The sequence below is a fragment of the Gallus gallus genome, chromosome 3 (assembly GCF_016699485.2).
Source record: "Gallus gallus isolate bGalGal1 chromosome 3, bGalGal1.mat.broiler.GRCg7b, whole genome shotgun sequence".
NCBI lineage: Eukaryota > Metazoa > Chordata > Aves > Galliformes > Phasianidae > Gallus > Gallus gallus.
The window spans coordinates 27,454,142-27,466,570 of NC_052534.1; the positions used below are offsets into that span (position 1 = coordinate 27,454,142).

A 12,429-nucleotide genomic window follows, 5' to 3' on the forward strand; every position below is an offset into this window, starting at 1 on the left:
ATCAAATATAAGTAGAGCAGAGAGCGTTTGAAACAGTTATGGTCCTGAGGGAGATTCATTCCCGGTAACAAAGCCAAGAAAAGGGGAGATGATGCATTATTTTTGTAATGCAGCAAGGACGCGTAGAAGCTGGATTACTCAGAAAACTCTGAGTAGCATGTATGGTTTGTATTAAATCACCTAACCTTTCTATCATTGATGGTTTTCTGTGGCTTTCATTACGGTGGTGCTCTACAGACTGCAGCCTTGTGATTGCCTTTGAGAGACAACAAGGTACTAGAGGTGAACAGGATTTGTACAGTTCTTCTGCAGGCCAAGCTACTGAATTATCCGGCTTTTCTTGATCTGCTGTAGTACTGCATGGAGGAAAAAAACCCACTCTTTAAGCTCATGAGCTGAGCAGACCGCACCAATCGCTCTGGTCATAGAATGGTTTGAATTGGAAGGGACCCTTGAAGGCCATTTAGTCCAACTCCCCTGTAATGAATAGGGACACCTACATCTAGGTCAGGTTGTTCAGAGCCCCATCTAGCCTGATCTTGAGTGTATTGAAGTTCCATATGGGAACCTGTTGGTAGCACCAAACTTTGCCCTGCATCTCCATAGCCAATCTGGAAGCTGGAAACCTTGATGCAATTCATAGCTAGTAGCCCATTCTGATCAAAGCAAACATCCTTTTAGGAAAGCCTGCCTGAAGGGGAGGTCGTGCTCTGAGGGCATCCCATGGCCTGCTGAGTAACAATGCTGTGATCTGTCAGAGCACAGGATTTAGTGGTATGGAATTACCTGCCCTAGAGACTGCAAAATCCCAAATGAGGGCCCAAATATGACAGCACTGGCTTTAAAACTACAGAAGTGTGCAGTTTGGAGCATGATCACTTCTGTTTTGGTTCTTAAAACTTTTGGATTGAGCTGGGGCACATTTTCAGCTTCCCTTCGCATCACAGTTGCAAGGTTACAGTAATTACTGCTGAGAAGGGAGTTCCTTAGTTGTTTTGCTTTGGAAGGAAGCTGAGCATTTCTACAAGAGACACTGGCAAGGAGGGGAAAAATGAAGAGGATCTCATTGCCCAGGAAGGCATGAAGACAGACTAAGAAATAATCAGATGCTAAGCCAGTTTCTGTGCAACAAGTGGTGAGGCAATGACAACGCATTGAAGGCCAGTTAGGAAACATTGTGTTAAGTATGGATCTGGTTTGCATAAGCGTGTTGTTCCCTGCAGAAAATTGCAAAGAGCTATAAAAACAAAATGTCTGGAATCCAAAGGTGAAGTAGCAACAGAACCTTTGGTGGACATCTCAGCTGCTCTCAGAAGGAAGTCCAGGCTATGCTTTGATCAGGGCAGCTGGAAGCTGGGACACCAAATGGCTGCAGCTGCTCCTTCACACCCTTCAGCCCCTGAGCTGCTGTGGGGCTGACGCAGAGTGGGAGGAGAGCCCGAGGGTGGCCCTACTGATCGCCTCGTGTTTCATGGAGGCTGCAGCTGTGCATGCTATGCTTCTGTCCTCCCCTTCTCCTCTCCCAGCTCCTCCTCCCAGAAGTGGAAAGTGATTCCCTGGGGATGGCTCAGTACAAAGGCTCCTTTGAGGAAACTCAACAGCAACATTTTGCTGGGAATATATGGCTTCTCAATGCTACTTTGGGTCTGAATGCAGAAGAAGGGGTAGGAAGATGTGAAAAACAAAGCAGGGACAGTTTGGACTGGACAAAGTAGGAGTAGTAGTGAAGTGAAGCAGTGAAGTGTGACTGTGGCCTGAGAAACGGTGTTTCAAGGTGCTTCTCATTGGATATCCCCAAAACCAAAGCCCCTGTGATGGCCATCCCCAGCAGTGTTTCCACCTGTCCCAAATTTCTGTCATGTGGCTCCGAGTGCCCCATAGGAATTGCCACACTCCACCGAGATGCAGCCAATTTCACAGGGAAAAACGGGGCCGTGTCTGATTGTTGTCTGTGAAACACTAGGGGGCTATGAGAAAGAACAGGCTCTTTATCAGGGTCTGTTGTGACAAGACAAGGGGAAATGGTTTCAAACTAAAAGAGGGGAGATTTAGACTGGACATAAGGGAGAAGTTTTCTATGATAAGGGTGGTGAGGTACTGGAAGAGGCTGTCCAGAGGGGTGGTGGATGCTCCATCTCTGGAAACACTCAAGGTCAAGCTGGGGGGGCTCTGAGCAACGTGATCCAACTGTAGGTGCCCCTGATCATGGCAGGGGAATTGGACTACTTGACATTTAAATATCCCTTCCAAGTAAAATGATTCTGCAATTCAGTGATTCTATTAATTATACTGATATATACTGATCCTTGTGCTGCTGGGGAAGGTTTCAAAGCTCCCGACTGCTGCAGTCCAACTTCTCACTCCTCCTTTGTCACTCCAGCATGGAGCTGCTGTGAGTGGGGCAGGAGGGCTAGCTGATCTCCATCCTTGGGCTTAAAACAGAAAATCAGGCCCTTCAGAAAGAACAACAACAACAAAAATCCTAAAAAGAAGGGGAAACAAAAAAAGAATCCAGAGTTTGAGATGTTGTGAGCCGCTTTTCAAAGCCCGGGTTTGCGCATCCAAGGACAGAGATGTCTTCCTTGAACAAAGCTGCAAAAAAAAACACATCACCCCCCGAGTTTGGGGTGCTCTGGAGGGCAGCCATGCTGGAATTGTGATTAAGTGCTTTGGGCCTTGCCTTTCCCTGCAGCCTGACAGATAAATATTTACAGCTGACCATGGAGAAGCGGGGGGAAGGAGAGGAGAGACATCTGTAAATTCTTTGGAGCCTTGCTGCCTTTTAATTTTAATTTAATTCTTTTTTTATTGCTTTTCCATCCACACATCATTGTCTCTTTTTCTCAGCTCACGGATCGCTAAAGAAGAAATTTTTGAGTGAAAGAGGTTGTTTCCAAAGCCTCGGGGCTCAGATTCTGGTTTTAGTGACCATGGTGTAATCTCCAGGGCTGTGATAAACGAATGTCCTGGAGAGCAGACAGTAACCTTTGGTTTACTAACCAGTGTAAATCTGATGTAGCGTTATTGATCTTAGTGGATTTACTCTGTGTCTCGTTCTCTCCTTCCTTGTTTTATTTGTTTGTTTGTTTATTTATTGTAGTTGTAGTTCACCCACATAAGCCTTACTGGATGTAAGATGCTGGCAAATCATGGTATTCCCCTCAAGTCTCACTGGTGTAAATGACTCCCTCAGTTTGGCCTCTCTTCTCAAAAGGAAGCCGTTCTTCACGCCCAGTGGATGAGCTGATTATCAGCAGCTCAGAGCATCTCCTCCTGCTGACCTGGGCTGTGGAAGGTGTCCATAAAGCCTTCCAAAGAGGGAGCAATCAGGAAGGACTTGTGGAAATGAAGGCACTCAGCCCTGCAGGCTCACTGCATTTTGACGTAGAAATATATACGTCCTGCTCGGAAACATACGCAGGAATCTGTAGTTATAAACGCCACTGCACCACCCTATAATCCAGCCCAGATGTGCTTCTCCTTTCATGGTGCACTTGAGGGACCACTCTGAGCCGAGGCAGGCAGTGATTGAAAGCATTGTTCGAGTTTACTCACCCGAATGAAAAGAGACCCACAGCAGACTGCTCACAGAGGTCCAGGAGGAGGCTGGTAGGAGGCGTTGACTTCAGAAGGGGGACTGGGGTGTGAGCTGATGGATGCTGTCATCAGAAGCCTTCTGAGGTCACCAGTGTGAGGCAGGAGCTTGGTGAGCTCTGAGCCTCTCTAAGTGACAGGCATTAGAATATACGGGGCAAACCTTGGTCTTGCTCAAGCTCCTAAAGCCTGGTGCAAAGAACTGTGCAGACAGCTTAGCCTCTGGTGATAATATATATGGTGGGACTGCTCACCTCCTTCAGGGCTCTAAACCTGGGAAAAAGAGATCGAGAAATAAGGGCTTTCGTGCACCTTCTTGGGAGAACAGACACAAGACTTCATGATTTGCTGTGGGTTGTATTTGCAGACAGGCCACCAGGATCTCCTCCTCCCCATGTAGTAGCAGTGAGAGCTTGTGCAGGAGGGCTGGAGATTTATCCCCGCTCTTATCAGTGACCTTCTAAGTAGCCAAAAAGTAGTGTTTCAAAAACTTCTGTGCTCACTGCAACGCCATCTGGGAAGTTACTCTTTCTGTTCTTGTCATAAAGCTGCAAAGCTCTAAATAGAAAGCTCAGAGGCAAAGGTCTTGTCCCAGGGGCTCTGCAGTCTCAGCACAGAGAGTATGGTTATAAAGCAAGTCACAGAGTCCGGGAAGTAAATTTATGGCTGGGAAGATGGATAAATAATACTCCAAGATCAACAGTGGTGGTAATGTCAAAGTGCATGGTGCAAAGTTACTCTGCTTTACAGCCCTGTAACCGCTTGGAAACGTTGGACTTGAGCACACAGTCTGCCAGAGAGCTGCTGTGGAGTCAAGGCCCAGGTTTGCACCACCACCATCTGACAGCCTGGGGAGGACCAGTGCTTTAATGGGAGGCAGCAAGCAGTGCCACACACCAGTGACCGACTTCCCCATCGCAGTCTTCTTGCTCTTGGGGTCAGCACTGGGTTGTGGCAAACTGGTGCTATATAGTCACACTCTCACGCATTACCTCCCAAAAGCTCCCAGTGGTGGTGTTACCTCGTGGAGTGCTGACATGGCTCTTGACTCTTCATTTGTAGACCATCTGGATGCCTCTCGGGCCTCCAGATGTGGCAAGATAAGGATTGGGCTTTGTGTAGCTCTTGGATTATACAAGGAGACAAGAATGACAGTCTTTGTAGATTTTTTTGCTCCTTCTTTTGGTTTTCCCATCCTTTTCCTTACTATTACTTGACCCCTTCCCTTTCCTTTCCTTCCCTCCTTTTCATCTAGGAAGTCAAGTCATTTCAGTGTTTGTTTCGTTCCCTGCTGAGTCTGTTAAACATGTCCTGGGTCATCCCTGCCAATTGCTCACACAGGGAAGTGATGGGAATATATTAGTGGTGGTGTTTCATGGGTGAAGTCGGACACATCTATGTGAGGAACAGTGTAGGAATAGCTGATGCTATCTTGGGACTGGTGTTGGACTGAACAATTTCCCAAAGTCCTTTCTGGCCCTAACTTCTGACCTTTTGAGCACAACGGTCAGGACCTGAGCATACTCTTTGCTGTTCCCAGTGGCAGCACTTTGCTGTGCTTTGGCATCTGCTTTGTGTCATGGTGTCACACCCATGAGCTGTGCAGCACCCAGCTACCATTGTGCAAGGACTTGGTGTGCTGCAATGGTACCTGGGGGCAAGCTGTGAGCAGGGAGAGTCAAAACTGACAACCTCTAATGTCCATGACACCCAGGGGATTGTAGGTGCTGTTTAGTCCCATACTTATTCTCCAGTTGAACAGTTTGAAAGCAGAATTAATCATTCTGGGGAAAACACTGACCACCCCAACCACTCCCAGTCACTGCATATCCAGCTCCTGTTCTGTGCCACCTGAGATAATTACCTAGAAAATTACCATGGAGGGAGACCCATAATGGGCAGCGGGGGACACAGCTCTCTCTGCTCAGCCCTTCTGCCTGTGATTTACCACCTGCTTCAACGCCTCAACGCTGGTGCTTCCCTTTGCACGTCAGCACCAAGCAGCGCAGGGTCAGCACGGTGTGCAGTGCGGGGAGGTTTGGGGATGCCTGTGTCAGACAGCGTGCTGCAGCGACTGGGTCAGGTTTCAGGGCACTGTGTGTACACATGTGCTTTTAACTCACTCAGCAGTCTTTCCAGGAAATTAATTTGTGTCAGATGATGGGTTTTTGTCCTTCCTTTGCCTTTTGGAGGGTAGAGGTTGGGGAAAGCTGCTGATTCAATGAGCTGCAGCTATTGTCCTATTTATCTGGCCCCATGGCTGTGAACTTGTCCCTGGGCAGTAAGCCTTGGGCTTTAGTGTCAGGAATGAGCCCAGAAAGCATCTTGGTTCTGGGAATGGATTTGGTCATCTTTCCCTTCCTTGTCTCTTTCCCCCTTCACTTCTTTGGGTCCATGTTTTGACGCATTATTGGACTGATACATTGGCAAACTGTATCCCCATTAGAAAATGTAGGGGAGAAACTGAAGGTCTTGTTACTGAGCAAAAGGCAATTGAGCAGGCAATTGGGCAAAAGGCAATATGGCAGCTGGGAAGCGTTGGAGATTGTCTAAGACCTGGCAAGGACATCTGAGCTGGATATTTCTGATGAAATGCCAGTAAGTCAAGCAGTGTTACTTAAACCAATTGTGGTCCCGGAATGAATAACTTAATATGGAATAAAGGCTTTTTTACCCCTCAGAGTTTAAGTTTCAAGCTCTCTTCAGACTCAGGAAGACAACGTTGCTTTAACTAATCTTGTTTCACACTTCGAGCCTGCTTTCATACAGGCATGAGAGCTGAGCTCTTCACCTTCAGCAGGACTTGGTATTCTGACGTTTGAATCATGGTTCACAGAATGGCAAGATAGATAGAGGCTGGATTATAAAGAAAGTAAGCAAGAATGAAAGGCAATGAGCCCTTTTTGCTGTTCCCCAGGATTTCACACCATGCATACATCACAGGCTTCTCTCACGCCTGATTTCACTTTCTTTGAACTATGATTTTTTTTCCTATCTCTTGTCCTAAAATGCCAACCTACAGCTGTATTTCTGGTCCAGAGGAGCTGCATTGGTGAAGTAGGTGAGTGATACTCTTGTGATCAATGCTTTGCTCATGAATGCATTGCATCCCTTTACCTGGATGGCTGTGAGAGCCATGTGAACTCAGATTACCACTACTACAATGGCAGTACCAGGCTACACTAAAGAAAAAGCTAAAAGCTAGTTTATTATATATTCTTATCTCTAAAACAAAAGGATGCAGAGGCTGTGAATGTCTGAAAGATGACTGGGAGCCCTCTGTGGAGTGTCATTCAATAGCCAGAGGATTTCTGCTTGGAGAATGAGTGGACGTGAAGAGCTCTCTGCCTCCAACAAGGGAACAGATGTTGAGATAGAAAACCAGAATGGTGAAGTGATTGGTGCCTCGCTATTTTTTCACTGTCAACAACTGTCTGCAAAATCCACAGGCAAAGTGTCTGGAGCAGGCTTACACAAAGGATGACAAATAGCTGTTGCCCTTGCTTATTCTGCTAGTTCAAGGGCCAAGGTCTGCATAGTCGATCACATAGATGTGACCCTGCTAATGGTCCCTGGGGATTTGAGAAAGATATCATGCAGTAAGATTTCTTTCCTTTTCTCTCACTCTGCTTTAAAAATAAACAAACTCTACAATTGCTTACAACCACTTCCTGTCTCTTCTACTGAACCACCGACTCTTTCACTGCGACTCAATTCTTCTGTTTACCGGTTTTTGAGAGGACATGTCTTTTATGATGTTCTTTCACCCAACGGCTTTGAGCACACACGTGCATCTTTGTGAGGGTGTTCATTGTGTATGATGTCCAGCTTGGATCCCTCTGATGTCCATTGCCAGTGGCAGGGGGTCAACAGATAACAGCACAGCGGTTTCAGCGGGACGTATGCACATCCGTGGGTTCATATGCATGCAGTGGAGGTACCATGCTGCAGATCAAAGGGAAGATGAATCACTAAAATGTTTGGTTTATAAAGTATATTGTTGTTGCACTGCCACCCAAGGTCTTCAAAGGGACCCAGATTTATTGTCTCAGTGCAGTTCAGAGATACTTGCTGCAGATTAAAAATGGGTGAAATAGGAAGGGGGGCAGGCCTGTAAATTACTGGGTAAAAATAGGAGCTGTGCTTTTGTTTGCTGTATAGATTTGGGTTTTGTTATTTTCTTTTCCTCTGCTGGTGGTTCCTTCCCTCCCCCTTACATTCGTTCCTTAGAGCCAAGGGCTTGTCTCTGTGCTTTCTTGTGTGGCCACATGGAGTCTGTCCTGACAGCTCTGCTATCTCTTAGGTAGAAATGGAGATAATCCAGGCATGGCTCTCCGAAAGGAAAACTCACTGCAGGCAGATCTGCTTTGCTTTTATTACTGGAGGTACCGTTTCATCTCCACCCCTGACTGTTCCTCTCCCCACAGCTCCTTTGCTTGGAGGAAAGTCATCAACTCGGTACATGACAAAGAAATGAACTGTCTTTTGTGGCCACAGACTTTAAACCATTAAACTATGGCTTATTTTTGTCTTTACTTGCCTGCATTGAGCTCTTTTTCCCCTTTCCAGTGAAAAGATAGAGAACTGTTCAAGCCTTCATGGTTTGACTTTATAATGGAATGGATCAGGGTTGTTTGAATTCAGCACCAAGAGAAGATCTTAAAACATTTCTCACCACCTCTTCCTGATCCCCTCCTTGGCAAAATGTCTTCGCTGGGATGCTGGCTGTGGCTTGCATCTTGGAGCTCTCTTCTCAAAAATCACATGCTGTAGATAGAGAAGAAGGTCACAAGGAGGGAGACACAAGTCCTGAGAGGGAAAGTGAGGTGCTGATTTGAACCAGAACTGGCACCAAGCTTATTGTGCCCCATTTATGGCCGCAGCCACTGAACCACACTGTCTTTGTCAGTTCTTTGAAATTCTCCCTGGTAATCCACAAATGTGTGTTCCACAAGATAAATTCCCCTGTGCAACTTGGAGTCCTTTCTGGCCTGGAGAATTTTTAAAGGGCTAAGATTTAGGACCCTGCATCCTCTTGCTCTGTGCTTGAGAGGAACATATCTTCATGCTAGATTGTGTAGACACAACCACTGCTATGAAGATAAATGCTTCATCCACACTGTGACCCTGTTTGGTGTCAACACCTCCAGATTGGGATGCTTTGTACCAGAGGAAAAGACAGTTGTGTACACTAGGTGTTAGCCCAGGGCATGGCCATACTGCTAGTGCTCATCCCTCAGGGCCATCAGCTAGCTCTCCAGCAGCTTCCAGCACATGAGCTGGAAGCAATACCTATTCTGCCACACACCAAGATCCCCACTCAGCTGTGCCTGTGGTGTTAGTTAACTGTATGGAAACATGCACCACATCCATCCTGTCACTGTTTACCTTTGCGTCCTGCAAAGATGTCGGTCTCATGCACACAAGGCCCTGCAGACCATGCACTGAAAGATGCAGTTGCCTTCAGTGAGGTTTGTGTATGGATTTTAATATCATAATTATGGCATGTAAACAAAATACCACTTGGTTATTGAAACCATACTCACTGAAGCCAAGCTCCCATGCGAGAGACACATCTGAATTTAATTGCTGTTAAACCTCTGCAAATGTACTGTCAGTAAGACACTTGTGTTATTTAAGACAGATCAAAACAACTACTGCAATCTAGAGCTGATGCTGGAGATGGATCAGCTTGGGTTTTGGCCATGCCACTGTACAACTGATTATCAGTGGGGCGCTTTCTGCAATTTGGCTGCTGGCAGGACAGCACTATGCCCTATGCTCCAGCCTTCAGCCCTAGCTTCAGTCTCATCCAGTGTCTTCCCTTGAGCTGTCCTCTTCATTTGGAGGCCAAATGAGACCTGGCTCTGTGGAACACTGGAGCCAGGCTCTCTTTCACACGTGCAATAGCATTGCAAACAGCACTGAAGCTGAGGTGGTGCCACAGGCCCTCTGTAAAGGCAGAACAGTGGTGATATTGGCTTTGCATGAGATGTCCACCCTGCTGGGCCTGCTCTCCCTAGTCAGCCCCGCTGCCTCTCCCACTGCTCTGTCACTGACAGCTTAGTTGCTCAGCTCTGCTGGTGACATCTGGAGCAAAAGCATACACAAAAGACTATACAAAGCAAAAACATACACAGAAGAATGAGATTAGGCTCTTTTGAGCCTCTTCCAGGCCCAGCCTCCCCCAAAGCTCATTCTTTGCTATGTTTTGTTTCTTGTGCCGAGAGGAAAAGATCCTGGTTAGAGAAAAAAGGATAAGCTACAGATTAATTAAACCTAGATCTGATCCCTGTGCTGCTTCCCAGGTCTTTTCAGAAGGCCCCTGGACCACAGGGCAGCAGCGGCAGCGTGGTGGCACTGCTGGGGTCCTGGCTTGAGAGCTCCTGGCTGTGGCACCATGCCTGGCTCCTGGTGTGGAAGGCCAAAGCACTTTCAGACTACATTTCTGCACCTGGCCATGCTGCCTGCCTCACCAGAGGAGGTTACTGTTTCTCACAAACCCCCCGTGAAAATGTGGGTCCAGGCCCCTGGGCTGGTCCATGCTCCCCTGCAGCACTACAGGCCAGTGGCTGGCAGGGGGCTGAGGGGTAGGGCTGTGCTCAGAGGAGATGTGACATCAAAGTCCTGGCCACACACAGCAGTAGATAGTCTACAACTTTATTTTTTTTTTCTTTTTCTTTTTTTCACAGCAACGGGGTGCCACCCTTGCTGTTTTTGGCAGTTCCCAGTGGGAATAATTACATTGTGCATGCCTTGAAATTCCCTCTTTTGCAATGACAACTGGATGCAATTTCCTTAGAAGCCTCACAAATGGAGCTCTCACATGGCTGGAAGCCATTCAGTGAGTGCTGCAATGTGTTTAGAGGTGGCTGCTTCTCAACAGGACCCCAAATGATGTCTAGAAACATTTCTATAGCCTATCATGCGCTTGGGAACCTGCCACGTGGGCAATACACAGGAGTCTTTGGCAGAACCTTTCATCTAAATGCAAGCTTGTTTTTTCTGTGCTGCAAAATACTGAGATAGCTTGGTTGGAGGCATGCACTCATGTAAGACAGTGTGAAATGCAGACCTGAGGTTTTAGAGATTTCATGTGTGTTTGGGATTTGGCTCAGGAAATGCCAAACCAGAACAAAAAACTGTTCTTGAGGTTAGGTTGTGGTTCATACTTAGCATAAATATTACTCTTGCTGATCAAAAGTTCCCCGGAGTAGCTACACAGAGCTAAGGACATATCTCTGTAAGGGCCTTTATGACATTGCGTCCTGTGACAGCGAAGGACTAGGTGGAGCCCAGCAGGTCCCTTCCATTTGTATCATCCTGTGGTTAGAGAGCAAGGCTTACCAGAGAGAGCTGCTTAGGGAATCCTCCACGCTGCAGCAAAAAGCTTTGACTGTTGTTCTTGTGGTGGAATGTTTGGTTGGAAGGGGCAATAGTCATTTTGATCCCAAGACATGGACGAAAGAAATATTTCCCCAGCAAAAAGTTGGACAGCACAAAGCGAAATGTCCTTCCGGCAGTGTAAAGTTTCACCTCCCTCCTGCCTGCACGCTGCGCTCTGCTTGAGATGGGCAGTGTTTGGTGCCACGTATTCTCCAGGCTGCTCCTGTGCCAGTGGCTTGCAAAGACATTCATGCCAACACCCTACCAAAGTGCTGAGTCACTGAGGGACAGCCTGCTGTGTGCTTCCAGCACACCTCAGGATAGCCCTGTCTGGGGACATGAGAACTCAGTTATAAATCAAATGCTTTGGCCTAGTCAGAAGGCGGAGCGCAGTGATCTGGAGCACACAAGGATCTACCAGCACATCCCTGCCACTGAGGCAAGCTGGACACAGGGACAACATGGATATTTTTCACCAGTCCTCTAATTCACCTGGGCTCAGAGGACATCTCCATCCAGCCTCCCTGAGTCCAAGGGGCACCCTGGAGGGTGACGGGGGCCTTGCAGACCTTGGGTGATGATGCAGAGATGTTGGGCTAATGCACACAAGGAACTGCAGAAACTGGGATTGAGGTAAATGTGTGGTCACCCGTGTGTTCAGATACAAACCCTGCCCTGCAAAACTAGGACCGTGGGATGCCTAAGGGCTGCTGTTGGCTTTGAGGAGTTTGTCAAGGCTGTGTTGTATTTCTGTGGGTGCTGCAGGCTGGTATTCTGCACAGTACTGCGGACTGGTGCCCTGGGACACTGTTGGGTTAGGATTTATGGAAGGCTGGGGACGGGGAATTAATGTCTCAGTCTCAATAGATCCAGTATAAAAAATGGCTTTCTGTCTACAGGGTGGGAGAGGGAAGGTGTTGGCCACACTCAAACCCATGAATAGCTAGAGTATATGATGGCTTCCCAGTCTCTGCTGTAAGTTCTGTCTGGTTTGCATACTCAGTGTGGAAGAGGAATTCACCCCAAAAGGAGGAAAGTAGGCTCAGTTGTCTTTGGTTCTCTCCCATATCCCTCAGTGTTTGCTTATTCTTGAGGAGAATCACTGCACATCCAAGTCATCAAAGCGTCTGGTACTGACAGTCGAAGTTCTGGCTTGGGATAGTCACAGCCAAAACTGGAAGTGTAATTGGTCACTTCACTGTGGCCCTTGCAGGTGTTGGCAGCATTTGGAGATGCAACCCCATGTTGATGGTGCCTGTGTGGTCTATTTATCCTTTATTGCTACTCTCGCCTGCCTGCTTACTTGCATGTTATTTTATTTGTCCCAAGATGCGCTTGCGCATCTGTTCCTTATTTCCTGTGTATGCATTTGTTTTCTTGCTAAATACTGAAAGGAAATGAGATGAAATGTATTGAGGATCTTGATTTACAGCTTCAGCCTTTCCCCAA

The 12,429-nt window shown here is 47.2% G+C and overlaps 1 protein-coding gene across 1 annotated transcript in view; it reads left to right on the forward strand.

The window, feature by feature from the left end:
* The window catches only part of SUPT7L (SPT7-like STAGA complex gamma subunit), a 65,743-nt gene that overhangs the window by 7,815 nt on the left and 45,499 nt on the right, over positions 1–12,429 (forward strand). The window lies entirely within an intron of this gene.